General features: G+C 39.4%; 1 long non-coding RNA gene across 6 annotated transcripts; it reads right to left on the bottom strand.

Annotated features, from left to right (window-relative positions):
* Window positions 1–224: 224 nt before the first annotated feature.
* On the bottom strand, window positions 225–2,425 carry LOC125799184 (uncharacterized). Of its 6 annotated transcripts, none has more exons than XR_007438010.1 (6): window positions 2,258–2,425; window positions 1,741–2,113; window positions 1,634–1,692; window positions 1,538–1,585; window positions 1,202–1,489; window positions 225–1,105 (listed from the first exon to the last, which is right to left on the bottom strand). It is a non-coding gene; the product is annotated as an uncharacterized LOC125799184 (long non-coding RNA). The 6 variants fall into 6 exon arrangements; XR_007438011.1 differs by lacking the exon at window positions 1,634–1,692 and having other exon boundaries at window positions 1,538–1,596; window positions 1,741–1,969; window positions 2,018–2,113; XR_007438013.1 differs by lacking the exon at window positions 1,634–1,692 and having other exon boundaries at window positions 1,538–1,596; window positions 1,741–1,969; window positions 2,018–2,076; window positions 2,317–2,425.
* Between the last annotated feature and the right edge of the window lie 15,533 nt (window positions 2,426–17,958).

Raw genomic sequence — 17,958 nt, 5'->3', positions numbered from 1 at the left:
TGTTTGACTCTTTTTTTGACTGTTTGACTTTTTTTTTACAGAGCATTTCTCATCCGTCCTGAAGCAGAACCAGTCAGAGGGCAGGAATATACCAGAAAGAAGCTGCGAGGATGATCTCGAAGGAACCAGAGATAGAAGAAAAGTCAGGAACTTGTTGAAGTAGAAACTGGTTACGACAGGGTTACAGAATGATTGTGGCCAGAGGGATGTTGTCATTTCTTCTGGAGGAATGTGAAGTTTGTTCAGTGCCCTGGTAGGAAGTCATACTGCAGTGTGAAAACCCTGGATAAGCACATCCAGAGAATGACATGCAGAATGAAACTCTCAGTCACTTCCAGCTAAAACTGATACAGGTCATTGGCTCTTTGGCATGAAGCAATGCTATTACACTATACAGTATACGTGCAGAGTAACACACGATAGCTAAAAACAACCCAATGGTTGCACAGCTGAATGAGAGAGACAAGGGATGACAGTCAAACCCAAAATTAATAGGGATCATATGCTACACAACTGCGACAGAAACCAACCAAACATACTTCTAAACATAGCCAACTCTTCTTATGTTGGAAATTCCAATGTCTATGTTGTATCCGACCCTGTGAGGTTGGACTTCCCAATTATTACTATTCATGTAGGTAAAACTATAGATACTAGGGTTTAAAATACTTCTGTAGAAGCTGAAGAAGCATCAATTCAAGCTTTTTATTCTTTAAGTAAACGTGTAAAAGTACTGGTTTCAAAACTACTTGAAGTATAAAAGTAAATTTAATGTAAAATAGGGAAAAAATAATGGCATAAAGTACAAAGGCTTAGTGCAATACCCCCCTCCTTCCCTCCCTCCCAAAAACACCTTTCTCTAAAAACCATAATGACTATAAATGTTCTATTGTTAAAATGTTAGGTAACACTTTACTTGGATGGTCCATTTTATGGCCTTGTTGATGCTCAACCGACATTCAACTAACACTGAATTGAATGTCCATTAAATTTAACTGAACTCTATGTTGAATGTTAATTATTTAAAATACACCCTACAAATAAATATACCCTACACCTAACCCTAACCTTAACCCTTAATCAACCATAAAATCAAACCCTACACCTAACCCTAACCTTAACCCTTAATCAACCCTAAAATCTAACTCTACACCTAACCCTAACCTTAACCCTTAATCAACCCTAAAATCTAACCGTACACCTAACCCCAACCTTAACCCTTAATCAACCATAAAATCTAACCCTACACCTGACCCTAACCTTAACCCTTAATCAACCATAAAATCAAACCCTACACCTAACCCTTACCTTAACCCTTAATCAACCCTAAAATCTAACCCTACACCTAACCCCAACCTTAACCCTTAATCAACCCTAAAATCTAACCCTACACCTGACCCTAACCTTAACCCTTAATCAACCATAAAATCAAACCCTACACCTAACCCTAACCTTAACCCTTAATCAACCATAAAATCAAACCCTACACCTAACCCTTACCTTAACCCTTAATCAACCCTAAAATCTAACTCTACACCTAACCCTAACCTTAACCCTTAATCAACCATAAAATCAAACCCTACACCTAACCCCAACCTTAACCCTTAATCAACCCTAAAATCTAACTCTACACCTAACCCTAACCTTAACCCTTAATCAACCATAAAATCAAACCCTACACCTAACCCCAACCTTAACCCTTAATCAACCATAAAATCTAACCCTACACCTGACCCTAACCTTAACCCTTAATCAACCATAAAATCAAACCCTACACCTAACCCTTACCTTAACCCTTAATCAACCCTAAAATCTAACCCTACACCTAACCCCAACCTTAACCCTTAATCAACCCTAAAATCTAACCCTACACCTGACCCTAACCTTAACCCTTAATCAACCATAAAATCAAACCCTACACCTAACCCTAACCTTAACCCTTAATCAACCATAAAATCAAACCCTACACCTAACCCTTACCTTAACCCTTAATCAACCATAAAATCAAACCCTACACCTAACCCTAACCTTAACCCTTAATCAACCATAAAATCAAACCCTACACCTAACCCTAACCTTAACCCTTAATCAACCATAAAATCAAACCCTACACCTGACCCTAACCTTAACCCTTAATCAACCATAAAATCAAACCCTACACCTAACCCTTACCTTAACCCTTAATCAACCATAAAATCAAACCCTACACCTAACCCTTACCTTAACCCTTAATCAACCATAAAATCAAACCCTACACCTAACCCTAACCTTAACCCTTAATCAACCATAAAATCAAACCCTACACCTGACCCTAACCTTAACCCTTAATCAACCATAAAATCAAACCCTAAACCTAACCCTTTACCCTAACCTTAACCTAAGCTTAAAATCTAACCCTAAACCCAATCCTAAAATATTAAGATAAGCGTTTGGGTTAGAGTTGAATTGGGTTTTATTCAATAGAGAATCATTAACTTTCACCTTTTAGTTTATTTGCATTTAATAAACATGTAGTTGAATGTTAGTTGAATGTAAGTTGAGCATATATGCTGATTGTAAATGAACGTATTTTATTAGAATGTAAATATATTAAAGTTAAAGCTTAGTTGGGCTGGAGTTTGTCTGGAGTTCTCTTGAGTCTCTGCACGGATCCTCGATTCATACTAGGCTACATACGTCTGCTATGTTCTTGCTGGAGTGTGTGTGTGTGTGTGGGGGGGGGGGGGGGGTGATGTGCAGGTGTGATGGATCACAGTTTAAACCAATAGGGAGTCGGAATGGTATATGTTTATTCTTCTCTACATCCAATCACAATCAGATTCCCTCTATCTGGATGGAGAGATTTATGTGGATAGGGGTTTTATTGAATGATGAGAAGCTGGAATAAAACCAAGCTGAAATGAAATAGGAGTAACGAGGCTATTTTTAAAATGTAAGGAGTAGAAAGTGTAAAAACTCGTATAGATAAACAAAATTTATACTTAAGTAAGGTAATAAAGTTTCTGTTCTTCTTTTCATGATATTTGGAAAAGCCAATAAAAAAGTAGAGGTCAGTGGCTATGTACTAAACTCAGGGCCAATGCCAAAGACTTTTACTTTAAATATTGTTTCTAATCAAACCGTTAAGATTTTATAGACTTTAAAAGTTCTTCTTTCGTATGCTTACCTCAGGAGTCTTTTGGTAGAACTCATGATCTGCTACTATAATAAGGGGGTCAGAACTCTACAAAGCCTGCAGTCAAGAGCAGTGTTGGGCACGATACTTTGAAAAAGTAATTAGTTATAGTAACTAGTTACTTCTCCAAAAAATTTTAAGAGTTACTCCACTATAAAAGTAACTAGTTACCAGTAAAAGTTACTATTGTGTTACTTTCGTGTTACTCGAAAAATCTCTTGTTTTTTTTCACAAGGAACACACTGTGTCACGTTTTTGCCCTGTCCCTCGTCAGCCGTCATGTTTTTTCCCTTCCTTTGTTTTTCATTGATCAGAGCACATGGCTCTCCCCTTGTCTCCGCTCCTGTCTTTAGTGCTCCCACCTGTATTCATTTGTTGCTCCTCCCCCTCTTCAGTGACAACAGGTGTTTCCCATTGTGTGTGAGTGTATTTATAGCCCCTTTGTCTTCAGTATGGTGTGAGTTCTTGTGCGTGCTACACGTCTGTTAGGTTGTGTGGTTCTTTTGTTTTTTTTTATTTATGTATTTATTTTTGCAATAAATCCGCATTACCTGCATTTACGTCCGCCCCCTGGTTCTCCCTGCTATGCACTCCTGACACACTGTTATTCAAAACTCTAAAGTTAATTACCCTACTGTGCACACTGACTGGTCACATGGACAAACACCCTTCACACAGGTTTAAATCAGCAATCAAAGCTTTAGCAGACCCAAACAGAAGGCAGGATGCAGCATAGTTTTTTGTTTACTGTAACGTTTACAAAAAAATCTTGTAAAAATAAAATATATTTTTACTGTATATTTGTGTGTTCTGAGCATAAAAACAATAATATTAAATATTCATTATGTCATTATGATGAATGGAGAATGGTGTTGCACACTGAGCACATCAGTGTTCAACTGCTTCTTTTGATTGTCTGTTTATATGATGGTTTGTGTGTGTCATTTAAACACTAAAAATAGCCTTTTGTGTAGAGTAGACATTGCTTTTAATGTAAATATATATTTTGCAGGAGAATTGAAAGGTTTTGCCCATTGTGTGTGCGTGTGTTTGTTGGATTTGTGTGTAGAGTTCTGAGAATATGAGGCATGTTTTCAGAAAATGTGTGAAAACAAGTAAGTGTACATTACATACATGACAAAAATCCATTGACAAAAAGTAGACAAAATAAATGTAAAGTGAGATGTATAGGTTTGCATATTAAGCAAAAAAAGGGTAACGTAAGAGAACGGTATATTGTACACTTTTGTACAGTATTCTGTACAGTAGACCATTTAAACAATAAAATAATTAATTATAAACTATTATTATGTTTGAAATATAGTCTGGGGTCATTGTCAATCCTTCCTCTTTCCATTAAAACAGGTCAGTGACCATCCATGTTGTGTTTTCTCTTAAAATTCCGGTAGGTAGGGAGGAACCGCCCGCATCGCTGAAAACGGGTGGGTGGGGAAGGGTTAACAACGCTGAGGCTAGGGGGTGGGGAAAACTTTATCGACTAGTTCACGTAAGGTTTTACCCACTTTTAACATCGCATTTCACCCAAAATGCAACTTTAAACATCCAACTAACAGCATCTGTTGTAATATTTGATTGAGGAATTAATAATCATAGTTTATAACTTACTTTAAAAACGAGCTCCACTTCACCACTCATAGACAGCTGAGATTTTGTGCTGCAGCTTCAGCACAATTTTTTTTTCAATTCATAGACAACTTATCAAATCCATTTGACAAACACTTTACTAAGCATCTATGTCAGTTTAAGCTCATGTGTAAAAAGGTGGTGAAGTTTTGCAAAATACAGCCACCACGAGTGGAAATCTGAGGTGTACGGAACACCGTTGACTGTTGGCAGGTGTACGGAATACTGATGCACACTGGTGACAGGACTGAGGTCAGTCTTTTGGGGTTTTCTTTAAAACTATTGGTCCAAAAGTAACCAATCAAAATTTATTTTGGTTGCTAGGCAGATATTCCATAGTTTAGCCAATCACTGCAGCCTATTAGAACTCGGGTATTTTCGTAATATCCACTCAAACGCAGAAAATACCGAAACTGTGCACAGAGTACCGTTCTCTTACGTTAAGCCATTTTGTCTTAGTAAAATTTCTTTAAAAAAAGCAATCCAAAGTATCTAAATGAGTGAAATAAGACTTAAATCAAGCAGAAATCACAGATTTTTTTTTTGTCTTAAATTTGGACACGAGAATCAGAATAATTGTAACTGTGACTTACAGTACTTTGTGCTTATTCTTGAGTTTAAATCACTTAAAATAAGGTTGAAATTCTAAGTATGACTGATTAAGATCATTATTCCTAGAAGAAGCTAAATACTCATAGACTTATGATGCACAGTTGTTGCTTAGTAATAGATAAGTTCACTTGCTAATGTATCGTTTAAACATTGTACATTAAAGATGTAGGAAAACCATGACTCAGTAACACAGTCAAGAGATGCATGAGTGGATGTAATAAAGTAACTTTAACTTCATGACGCAAACCACTTATAACAGTCCGAATTAGAGTGATAGAAGCATCTATAAAAAAGCTGAGAAGGGAAAAACATGGACATGTGTTGAAACTATGACTCTACTATCATGAGATGTCTTCAGGATTATAAGTAAAATTACTAGACTTCATGACCTCATGACACATATGAAAATAAATCCAGATCAGAAAAACATCTAAAAAAAAAAGAAAAAAAAAAAACAGAAATTTGCAAAAAAATAAGCCCTTTAACTGGGATTTTCCTGACGCTGTCAGTCTGCCTGCTCTGGACTCCAATTCCCAGCATGCCCTCACACTGGACTTCCCTGATTCTCCTTATCACATAACGCTATGGCATTCCCGCTCCCCCAGATACTGATTGTTTCCACCTGGCCTGTCTATTATAAATACCCCTCAGTTTGCTCTGTTCCTTGCAAAGTATTGAAGATACAGGGGTTTGACAGTGAAACTGAAACACCTGTCATCATTTTAGTGTGGGAGTTTTCATGGCTAAATTAAAGCAGCCTGGTGGCCAATCTTCATTAATTGCACATTCCTCCGGTAAGAGCAGAGTGTGAAGGTTCAATAAGCAGGGTAAGAGCACAGATTTGCTCAAAATATTGCTATGCACACAACATTATGGCATTATGACATACCAGAAATCAAAAGAGGACAAATTGTTGGTGCACGTCTTGCTGGAGCATCTGTGGCCAAGACAGCAAGTCTTTGTGATGTATCAAGAGCCACGATATCCAGGGTAATGTCAGCATACCACCAAGAAGGACCAACCACATCCAACAGGATTATCTGTGGATGCTGTAAGAGGAAGCTGTCTGAAAGGGATGTTCGGGTGCTAACCCGGATTGTATCCAAAAAACATAAAACCACGGCTGCCCAAATCACGGCAGAATTCAATGTGCACCTCAACTCTCCTGTTTCCACCAGAACTGTCCGTTGCCACAATAAATTAAGTCACCCTGTAGTTTTCTAGCTCTCCTACAACGCGTTTCCTTTGTTACCGACTTGTTTTTGTTTCAGACTCATTTTTGCCTTGCCCTCTCTATTCTTTATTCCGTTGCTGACCATGTCAATGCTGGGTTTACCGTGTATGACCCAGTTTTACATTGTTTATATTTGCTGCCTTACTGTTACTGCCCCTGCCTGTCCCTTACTACTCCTGTAAGCCATGTGTTTCTGCAAGTGTCTGTCGTGTGTTTGGTCAGCGTGACATAAGGGCTGGTATGGTAAAAAGGTTCTGTGGTAGATAATTGTAGTAGAGATTTGGTGGCACAACCCTGAAGTTCTGCTGCCCACTGAAGAGAAACGAAACTTTAAAAATATATGTGATGAAACTGTGACTCAAGGTCTAAGATTAAGAAATGCATTCATAGGGGTAAATAAAGCGAAAAAAAAAAAGAGTTACTTCATGAGACTTACAGCACTTACAGCACTGGACTCCTGGTAAAAAAAAAAAACATGCTAAAAACAGCACACAAATCTTGCCAGTCATAATGAGATGAAAATTTTACCCTTTAAATAAAATGTGAAGTTTGATAGGAAGATTTTTTCGTTTGCGAGTTTACGTCCCACTTCTCTGATTTTCTGCTTCCCACAGAAAAGATTCAGAACTCCCTTCAGTCAGGTGATGCCTTCATAAGTGTATAAATATGTTGAATGTTTACTTCAAAATAGAAACCACCTTTATCACTTATAAACAGAAAGACCAGGAAGGTTAAACTGAGAATGTGATTTAACCATGACTCAGGAGATGTGCTCATGAGTGTAAATAAAGCAGGGCTACTTCAGAACACAAACCACTTACACAAAACACATCAGACTCAAAGGGCCAGACTAGTTGGTTGTTCCCATTCTGGACCATGATCTCGCGAGAATGAGATGGGCTGGACAACTTGAATAATGTGGAGGAGATGGTTCAGAAGTTCTCTGGTGAATTAGTCCGGATTTTATGCACCAAAACTGAAAACTCTGCTGGCCAAGCAACGGAGAAACCTTGGAAATGTGATGGGTAACACTTCCTATGAACCATGTATTCATATTGTATTATGAATGCATCTATAATGCATTATATGACATGCATAACACCTTATAATTACTGTAATAAGCCTGTATAATAACTCACAAGTACTTACAACGACATTCATAACACATTATAAACTACAAGTACAAGTACAAGGGTTTATAAAGAAAGAGCTTATAATGCCTTATAATATCTGTTCATAAGAACATTTTACAGTGTAGTGTTGTAATGCACTATAACACAGATTTGGTAATGCATTTTTGTGTAATGCATTATAATATGCAGCTATGGTTTCTCAAATTAAGCTTTTATACAAGTGCGTAACACATTATAAAGCCTTATATACAGCCATACTGTCGAGACATTATAGTGAGATAATAAAATAATAAAATTTACTTCATGTTTAAAAAGCATATGAAAAGTCACTTCTCTTAAAGTCAGTAATGACTGTATATAAGGCTTTATAATGTGTTACACACTTATAACTATAAAAGCTTAATTTAAGTAAACATAGCTGCATATTATAAGGCATTATACCAAAATATACCAAATCTGCGGTATAGTGCATTACAACACTACATTGTACAGTGTTCTTATGAACCGATATTATAAGGCATTATAAGCCCTTTCTTTATAAACCCTTATATCTGTAGTTTATAATGTGTTATGAATGTTGCTGTAAGTACTTATGAGCTATTATACAGGCTTATTACAGTCATTATAAGGTATTATGCATGTCATATAATGCACTATGAATGCATTCATAAGGCATTATGAATACCAGATTCATAGGAAGTGTAACCATATAATGAAACCATCACTCAAATGTTGTAAAATTAAGGGTGTATGTTAAGCATGTTCACTTCATGACTTCTTGATGCACACCCCAGGTAACACTTAAGCCAGGGGTGTCCAAACTACGGCCCGCGGGCCATTTGCGGCCCGTTTCCTTTTTTGGAGCGGCCTGCGAGGTATTTTAGAAATAGAATGAAAGTTGGCCCGCTGTTGAGTAGGTTTTTATAATGTGAGATTCAAAGTTTGAACGCTAGGTGTCAGAAACGGGCCAAAGAGTCTAAAAGCGGAGAGAGTGTGCATTTCTAGCGCAGAAAAACGGGCCAAAGAGTCTAAAAGCGCAGAGAGCGCTCATTTCTAGCGCAGAAAAACGGGGCAAAAGAGTCTAAAAGCGGAGAGTGCGCATTTCTAGCACAGAAAAACAGGCCAAAGAGTCTAAAAGTGGAGAGAGTGCGCATTTCTAGCGCAGAAAAACGGGGCAAAAGAGTCTAAAAGCGGAGAGAGTGCGCATTTCTAGCACAGAAAAACAGGCCAAAGAGTCTAAAAGCGGAGAGAGTGCGCATTTCTAGCACAGAAAAACAGGCCATAGAGTCTAAAAGCGGAGAGAGTGCGCATTTCTAGCACAGAAAAACAGGCCATAGAGTCTAAAAGCGGAGAGAGTGCGCATTTCTAGCACAGAAAAACGGGCCAAAGAGTCTAAAAGTGGAGAGGGTGCGCATTTCTAGCACAGAAAAGGGGCCAAAGAGTCTAAAAGTTGCCGTAATTAAGGAGTTTAATATTAAGAGACATCATGATATGAAACATCAATTTAAAAAATCTTAGTTTACACAACACTGTCAAAGATAGATAAAGATAATATGTCAAGTAAAATGGTGTGTACATGAAGTAATCTGGAAAATGTATTATTTAAAGTGGTATATTTCATTATTTGAATATATTTCTCCTTCTGGCACCCAACAAAAAAGGTTTGGACACCCCTGACTTAAGCACTGGTAACAGGTGGCACTGAAAGGACAGATTAGACTGCTGGAAAACATCTAAAAATAACTGGAATTTGAGGGTCTAGACAGAATGAGATGAGTTAGTTGGTGAATTATTCTAGAATTTATGTACCAGAACCAAAAGTACACTTAATAACACAAAGGCCAGATTAGCCTGCTGGAAACCATCTAAAAAAATGCCCAATTTTGAAACAAGATCTAGCCAGAATGAGATGAGTCATCCAAAGTGAAAATGTAAACCTTTAACTGGAATTTGAGGGCTGAGGTGGGAAGGTAACGCTGTATTCCACTAAACTAAAGTGTGAAGATACTGTAGAAAGGCAATTGAACCATGTCAATCACAAAATCCCGGCAATAAGGTGCAGGAAATGATACAGAAGTTCTGTGGTAAATCATTCTAGATTTGTTAGGATTTTATGCGTCAGAACTTTGGAAATGCAATGAAACTGGTAACATTAAGGAATGTTAAATGTTTCCATTAAGGAACATTAAGGTCAGACTAAACATCTCAAACACCTGGAAAACATCTCAAAAAGCCCAGTTCTGCAACCAGATCTAGCCAGTATGAGATGAGTTATACAGAGTAAAAATGTTAGCCTTAACTTGAATAGGGTGGAGGAGATGGTACAGGGGTTCTGTGGTAAATTAGTCTGGGTTTTATGTACCAGAACAAAAGGTTCTACTGGCCAAAGACGGGAGAAACCTTGAAAATGTGATGAAACCTGGAATTTGAGGACTAAGGTGGAGAAAGTGATATTGCATTCCACTACCCTGAAGTGGGAAGATACTTTCGAAATGCAATTGAACCATGCCAAATCACAAGATTCCTGGAATAAGGTGGAGGAGATGATACAGAAGTTCTGTGGTAAACTAGTCTGGATTGTATGTGCCAGAAATAAAGGTTCTGCTGCCCACAGTAGGGAGAAACTTTGGAAATGCAATGAAACCATTGGTAATACTTAAGAACATGAAGGCCACATTAGACAGCTGGAAAACATCAAAAAAAGCCCAGTCCTGCAACAAGATCTAGCCAGAATGAGATGAGTTATACAGACTGAAGGTGGCGGAGATGGTAGAGGAGTTCTGTGGTAAATTAGTCTGGGTTTTATGAACCAAAACTAAAGGTTCTACTGGCCAAAGACGGGAGAAACCTTGAAAATGTGATGAAACCTGGAATTTGAGGACTAAGGTGGAGAAAGTGATATTGCATTCCACTACCCTGAAGTGGGAAGATACTGTTGAAATGCAATTGAACCATGCCAAATCACAAGATTCCTGGAATAAGGTGGAGGAGATGATACAGAAGTTCTGTGGTAAATCATTCTGGATTTGTCAGGAATTTATGTGCCAGAACTAAAAGTTCTGCTGCCCACAGAAGGGAGAGTCTTTGGAAACGTGATGAAACCATCACTCAAAGATCACTGGTAACACTTCAGAACAGATTAGGCTGACAGAAAAAGCTCAAAAAATTTAAATAAGGTGTAAATTGTTCCAGATTTTATGTACCAGAATTAAATATTATGTTGGCCAAAGAAGGTGATTAAACCATCACTAAATCATTTCCAGAAAGAGATTCATTCATGAGTGTAAATAAAGTAGTTTTACTTCGTGACTTCCATCACTCAAAGATCCCAGGTAACACTTTGGGCTCTAAGGACAGATTAGCCTGCTGGAAAACATCTAAAAATAACTGCCCAGTTCTGAAACAAGATCTACCCAGAATGAGATGAGTTAGCCAGATGGAAAAGGTAAACCATCACTCAATGTCTTTGTGAGTGTAAATTAAGTACATTTTGGAATGGAACAAGATCTAGTCAGAATGGGATAGGCTGGACAGATTGAAACAGTGAGCCTTTAACTGGAATAAGGTGGAGGAGGTATAGCTGCCAACAGAAAGGAGAGTCTTTGGAAATACAATGAAACCGTAACTCAAACCCTAAGATCACAGGTAACACTTCAGAACACGAAGGGCCATATTAGACTAACTGAAAAGCTCCAAAAATGACCAGTTCTGGAACAAGATAGTCAGAATGAGTTGGACAGATGTAAAAGGTAAACCTTTGGCTGGATTAAGGTGGAAGAGATTGTACAGAAGTTCTGTGGTGAATTGTTTCAGATTTTGTGCACGAGAACTAAAGGTTCTGCTGGTCAAAGATTGAGAAACTATGGAATCGCAATAAAAATATAACTCAAACCCTACAATCACAAGATGGCCTCATTTGTGACATCATGATGCCAACCATTGGTAACAATGAAGAACATAATGACCATATCAGACTTCTGGAAAACTAAAAAAAAAACCCCAGTCCTGCTAAAAGAGCTAGCCAGAATGAGATGGGTTGGACAGATGGAAAAGGTAAACCTTTAGCTGGATTAAGTTGGAAGAGATTGTACAGAAGATCTGTGGTAACTTGTTCCAGATTTTATGAACCACAAGTAATGGTTCTTCTGGTAAAAGAAGGGAGAGACTTTGGAAATGCAATGAAACCAAAACACCAAACCCTACAATCACAAGATGTCTTCATGAGTATAAATAAACTAGCTTTACTTCCTGACTTCATGATGCTAACTTGACATTGGTAATGATTAAGAACATGAAGGACAGATCAGACTGCGGGAAAACATTAAAAAAAAAAACAGTCCTGCAACAAGATCTAGCCAGAATGAATTGATGAGTTGGACAGAGTGAAAAGATTAACCTTTAACTGGAATTTTGGGGCTAAGGTGGAGAAGGTGATATTAGGTTCCATTACACTGAAGTGAGAAGATACTGTTGAAATGCAATTGAACCATGCCAATCACAAGATGCCTGGAATGATGAAACAGAGATTAGACTGACAAAAAAGCTCCAAAAATGACCAGTTCTGGAACAGTTCAAGAAGGAGATGAGTTGGACAGATGGAAAAGGTAAACCTTTAACTGGAATAAGGTGGAAGAGATTGTACAGAAGTTCCGTGGTGAATTGTTCCAGATTTTATGTATCAGAACTAAAGGTTCTGCTGGTCAAAGAAGGGACACACTTTGAAAATGTGATGAAACCATCCCTCAACGTTTCTAATCAAGAGATAGCTTTACTTCTTGATGCCAACCATTGGTAACACTGAAGAACATAAAGACCAGATTACACTGCAGGAAACCATCCAAAAAAACCCAGTCCTGCAACAAGATCTAGCCAGAATGAGATGATGAGTTGGACAGAGTGAAAAGATTAACCTTTAGATTAACAGGGAATTTTGGGGCTATGATGGAGAAAGTGATATTGTGATTCAGTACACTGAAGTGAAAAGAAACTGTAGAAATGCACACGATATCTTTGTGAGTGTAAATTAAGTATGTTTTTAACGGAACAAGATCTAGTCAGAATGGGATAGGCTGGACAGATTGAAACAGCGAGCCTTTAACTGGAATAAGGTGAAGGAGGTATAGCTGCCAACAGAAGGGAGAGGCTTTGGAAACACAATAAAACCGTAACTGAAACCCTACAATTAAGATCACGGGTAAACTGACCAGTTCTGGAACCAGATCTATAGTCAGAATAATATGAGTTGGACAGAGTGAAAAGGTTAACCTTTAACTGGATTAAGGTGGAGGAGATGATACAGAAGTTTGTTGGTGAATTATTCTAGAATTTATGTACCAGAACCAAAAGTACACTTAATAACACAAAGGCCAGATTACACTGCTGGAAACCATCTAAAAAAAAAAAAAAACTGCCCAGTTTTAAAACAAGATCTAGCCAGAATGAAAAGGATAGGCTGATTAGCATGAAAAGGTTAACCTTTAACCCTTAGAACTCAGTTGACTCCAATTGCGTAAAAAAAATCACACATTGTTTATACAGCTTAATTACTTAGGAAGACGTCAACACACCAACATGATTCATACACTGTGACAAACAAGGAAATCTATTAATTCTAAAATTAGCACTGACCTCACGCTGATCTGAAGTGTTTTTGAGAAATCTAGAGGAGGGAATATGAAAAAAAATAAATCCGCCTGGTGCTGCTCGAGTATTCTGTCACAGTAATAAACCATCATCAAAATTCTTATACTTTCAACTAAGAAATACTCTAATCTCGGTCTAAAGCGCTGCCACTATGAGCAGGAGGTCGCCGGTTCGAACCCCAGCTCATGCAGCTTTGCCATCAAGCTGCCGGCGTCAGAGGGAGCAAAATTGGCCCTGCTCCCTCTGGGTGGGTAGATGGCGCTCTCTCCCCACATCACTCCTACGGGGATGTCTGCAGCACAGGGCGTCTGTGAGCTGATGTACCGGAGCCGAGCCGCTGCGCTTTCCTCCAAGCGCGCTGGCTGCTCGGTAATGCTGCATCAGCAGCAGCTCGAAAAGAAGCGGTGGCTGACTTCACATGTATCGGAGGTCTTCACCCTCCTGGTGTGTTGAGGTATCACTAGTGATAGGGGGAGTCCTAATGAATGGGTTGGGTAATTGGCCGTGTAAATTGGGGAGAAAATGGGAAAAAATTAGAAATAAAATTATAAAAAAAAAAAAAAAGAAATACTCTAATCTACAATCACTATACACTCTAAAAAAACAGAGGTACGATATGAGTACTTTTTTGTACTCAAAGGTACACTCTTCATAATTGCACCCTCAAAGGTACAATACTGGGGCCTCATGTACTAAAGGTGCGTACGCCATATTTCACGCTCACGGTCTGATGTACTAAATTTGACTTGAACGTGTGAAAGTGCGTTCCCCCACGGAAGTTTTGTTTTGGGCGTACGCCTTTTTTTTGTGCGTATGTATTGTGTTTTTGTCATTTGGCGACACTTAGAGGCGATGCATTGAAATTACAACTATTAAGATATCCTTTATGCACACATTGAAGTAAGCATTATTGGGTAAAATAAAGTAAATTAATCAGACAGTTTCATTGTCTTACAGAAATAATCGTTTAACGTGTTTCCACTTAGCCTAGATCAGGTTTGCGCTGGAGTTGTTGGAGATGCAGCGTTGGCATTACTGGAAAATACTGCTAATGGCCGAATTCATTGAGCGCGCATTTTCCGTGACCATTATGTTTTTTTGGCCCATGATGATGACTGGCTTATAAGCAGTTTTAGATTTCCAAGAGCATAAGAAAACAAGCTGAGTGCGTGACGTGTGTCTTTTTGGTAGGCAACTCATTTAAAGCATTTAAATGAAAGCATTTATCTTAGAATAATAAAACTTAAAACATGGGTAATTATACGCTATGCGAATATAATATTATTATTATTATTATTATTAATAATAATAATAATAATAATAATAATAATAATATACATTATACTATATTGAGGGAGGAGTCGTGGCAAATGTGATGCTTTCGTGCATTTGCGCTTGATTTCAAGTTGATTGTGATGTACTAAGAGAAAGTACGTGGAATTCTGCCTACGCACGGTTTGATAAATCCGGATTTTTTTGTGCGTACGGAACTTTTCAGATCTGAGCGTACGGAATATTTTAGTAGGAAGTCCACGCAAGTCTTAGTACATGAGGCCCCAGGTCTTTACAGGGTCAGATTTGTTCCCTCTGAAGTACAAAGTCATTTCTAACAGCAATAAGTACAAATTTGTACCATTTAACCAGCCAAAAGGTACATTCAGTATTCTGTATCACTGTACTAATAAACAATATATATTTAAATTGCACATTTTTTATTTGAAAGCCAGACAATTTTGGATCATCAAGTTTTTGAGCCATATTTAGTTGATGATAATGTTTATAATCTTTATGATCTTTACTGGCACAAAAACCATGGGTACAAAAAAGGACTTTCACTGAAAGGTACTTTTTTGTACCTCAATATAAGGTACAGCCCCAGCGACAAGCTTTGTACTCTTTTAAGTACAAATCTGTACTTACTTTTCTTAGTGTGTGACTGAAAAGAAAACTCTTGTTTGAATTGATTTGAAGTCTGTACACTCAAAAATATGTAAAAAATATTGGGTAAACTGGGTAAATTTTTCATCAAAACATGATCCATTCCATGAAGATTTACAAATTCTCTAAGCATTTACATCTCAAATGATGCCATTTTGAGCAGCTCCATGTATTCTAGTATGAAGAAAAATAAGAGCATGTGGCAGTCTCCTAGCATTCAGTACAGGCCAAAAGTTTGGACACACCGTTTTCTTTATTTTCACGACTGTTTACATTGTAGATTCTCACTGACGGCATCAAAACTATGAATGAACACATGTGGAGTTTTATGTACTTAACAAAAAATGAGCTGAACCTCCACAGTCACCGGACCTGAACCCAATCCAGATGGTTTTGGGTGAGCTGCTGGAGCACAGAGTGAAGAAGGCAAAGGAGCAACAAGTGCTAATAAACACCTCTGGGAACTCCTTCCTTCAAGACTGTTGGAAAACCATTTCAGGTGGCCACCTCTTGAAGCTCATTGAGAGAATGATGCCAAGACTGTGCAAAGCAGTAATCAGAGAAAAGGGTGGCTATTTTGAAGAAACTAGAATATATATATACTGAAGGGCCAGATTAAACTGCTGGAAAACACCTAAAAAATCTATCCAATTGGTTTTGGTCTGAAGGAAAAGGTTAATTTTTAACTGAGATTTGAGGGCTACTGTGGGGAAGATGATATTTAGTTTCTGTGGGATTTTGTTGGATGGATTTCAAGATACACTGAAGATACAATGAAGGATATGAAACTCTGGAAACACAATGAAACCATGACTCAAAGCTAACTGTAAATAAAGTAACTTTACTCCATGACTTCATGATGCAAACCACTGGAAACGCTTAAGAACAAAAAGGCCAGATTAGACTGCAGAAAAACTTCTAAACAATAAGAGCTAGAGAGAATGGGATGAGTTGGGCAGAGGGAAAGTTAAGTCTTTATGTGGGATTTGAGGGCTAAGATGAGGAAGATGATATTTGGGATATTGTTCACGTTCCAGTAGACCGAAATGAGTCGAAACTTTGGAAACACAATGAAACCATGACTCAAACCTGATTGCAAATACCACAGTAGCTTTACTTTATGACTTTATGACCTTATGATAAAAACTACTAAAACACTTAAGAACTGGAAGGACAGATTAGACTCCTAGAAAACATCTGTAAGACTTCCCTAGATCTAAGAAAGTCTTTAGGGGTCTTTACACCAATTAAATCACTAAATTATCCTGAAAAGTCATTTGGAGAAGGTCTTGTCATGGCCTCAAGGTAAGATGGTTTTAGAAATTGTCACAGAGACCAGCCGAGGGCGATGTGTCTGATTTATACCTTCTGTATAAATGATGTTATGTAATAACAAAAGTTTGGGAGAAGGACCACGCCCGAACTCTACGTTCTAACTCCACCCCGTATCAATCAACCGTCCTATAAATACCTCCCCTAACTAACTACCTCTCGTGACGAAAACTTCGCATCAGTCGAATCTGCCGCACCCGCCTGCTAGCATTAGCTTGTTCTCCGTCATGGACCTTTAACTCACCGCCTCCGACGAGGACCTCTTCCCTCCTGGCCAGCCTGTCTCCACTCCTGCTCCACCTCGCCGGGCTCGTCGTCTGAATTCCGTAATCTCCATTCCGGCTACTCCTGGTTCTACTCCGGCTACTGCTTATTCTTCCTCCCGGGTCGGTCGTCCTCACCAGTGCACCCCCGGATCTCGGCACTCCCGCCGCTCTTCTCCCCCTTCCCCTACTCCGCCTCGCCGGGCTCGTCGTCTGAATTCCGTAATCTCCATTCCGACTACTCCTGTTCTACTCCGGCTACTGCTTATTCTTCCTCCCGGGTCGGTCGTCCTCACCAGTGCACCCCCGGATCTCGGCACTCCCGCCGCTCTTCTCCCCCTTCCCCTACTCCTCCTGCGCGGGCTCGCCGCTCCGGACGCCCGTCTTCCTCGGCCGGCCTCGCCGGCCCTGGGCCCCTCTCTCCTAGTAAGTCCCAGCCTCCTCGCATGTCCGATTGGACTGTTGTTAAGCTGCAGCGGGTTTTTGAAGGGCCGCGGCGTCCCTTTTCCCCCGTTCTGCTCCAAAAGCGGAACTTTTCACTGGACCTCTGAACAGCGCACATGAGCCGCACCGGCGTCGCGGCCTGATGACGTCACCCGCTCAACTCGCTGCCGCTGCAGCTCTCGCGCCCCTGGCGCGGCACCAAATTCGCCTCAGCGCCTCATCTCTCGTGTCTCTCTTCCCCTCTGTCGTCCAACTCCCCCTCCCTCAGTCGTCCAACTCCCCCTCCCTCAGTCGTCCAACTCCCCCTCCCTCAGTCGTCCAACTCCCCCTCCCTCAGTCGTCCAAACCCTCTCGCCGCTGCTGCAGCTCTCGCACCCCTGGCGCGGCACCAACTTCGCCTCAGCGCCTCGTTTCTCTCGTCTCTCTCGTTTCCCTCTTCCCCTCAGTCGTTCGAACCCCCTCTCTGTCATCCTCCTTCTCAATTTCTGCGTTCCTCCTGCTGTTCTCCAACAATGTTGCCAACTTGCCAACGTAGTTTTT

The sequence above is a fragment of the Astyanax mexicanus genome, chromosome 2, assembly GCF_023375975.1.
Source record: "Astyanax mexicanus isolate ESR-SI-001 chromosome 2, AstMex3_surface, whole genome shotgun sequence".
Taxonomy (NCBI): domain Eukaryota; kingdom Metazoa; phylum Chordata; class Actinopteri; order Characiformes; family Acestrorhamphidae; genus Astyanax; species Astyanax mexicanus.
The sequence above is the reverse complement of the archived record's forward strand: the minus strand, read 5'-3'. Positions and strand labels throughout refer to the sequence as shown.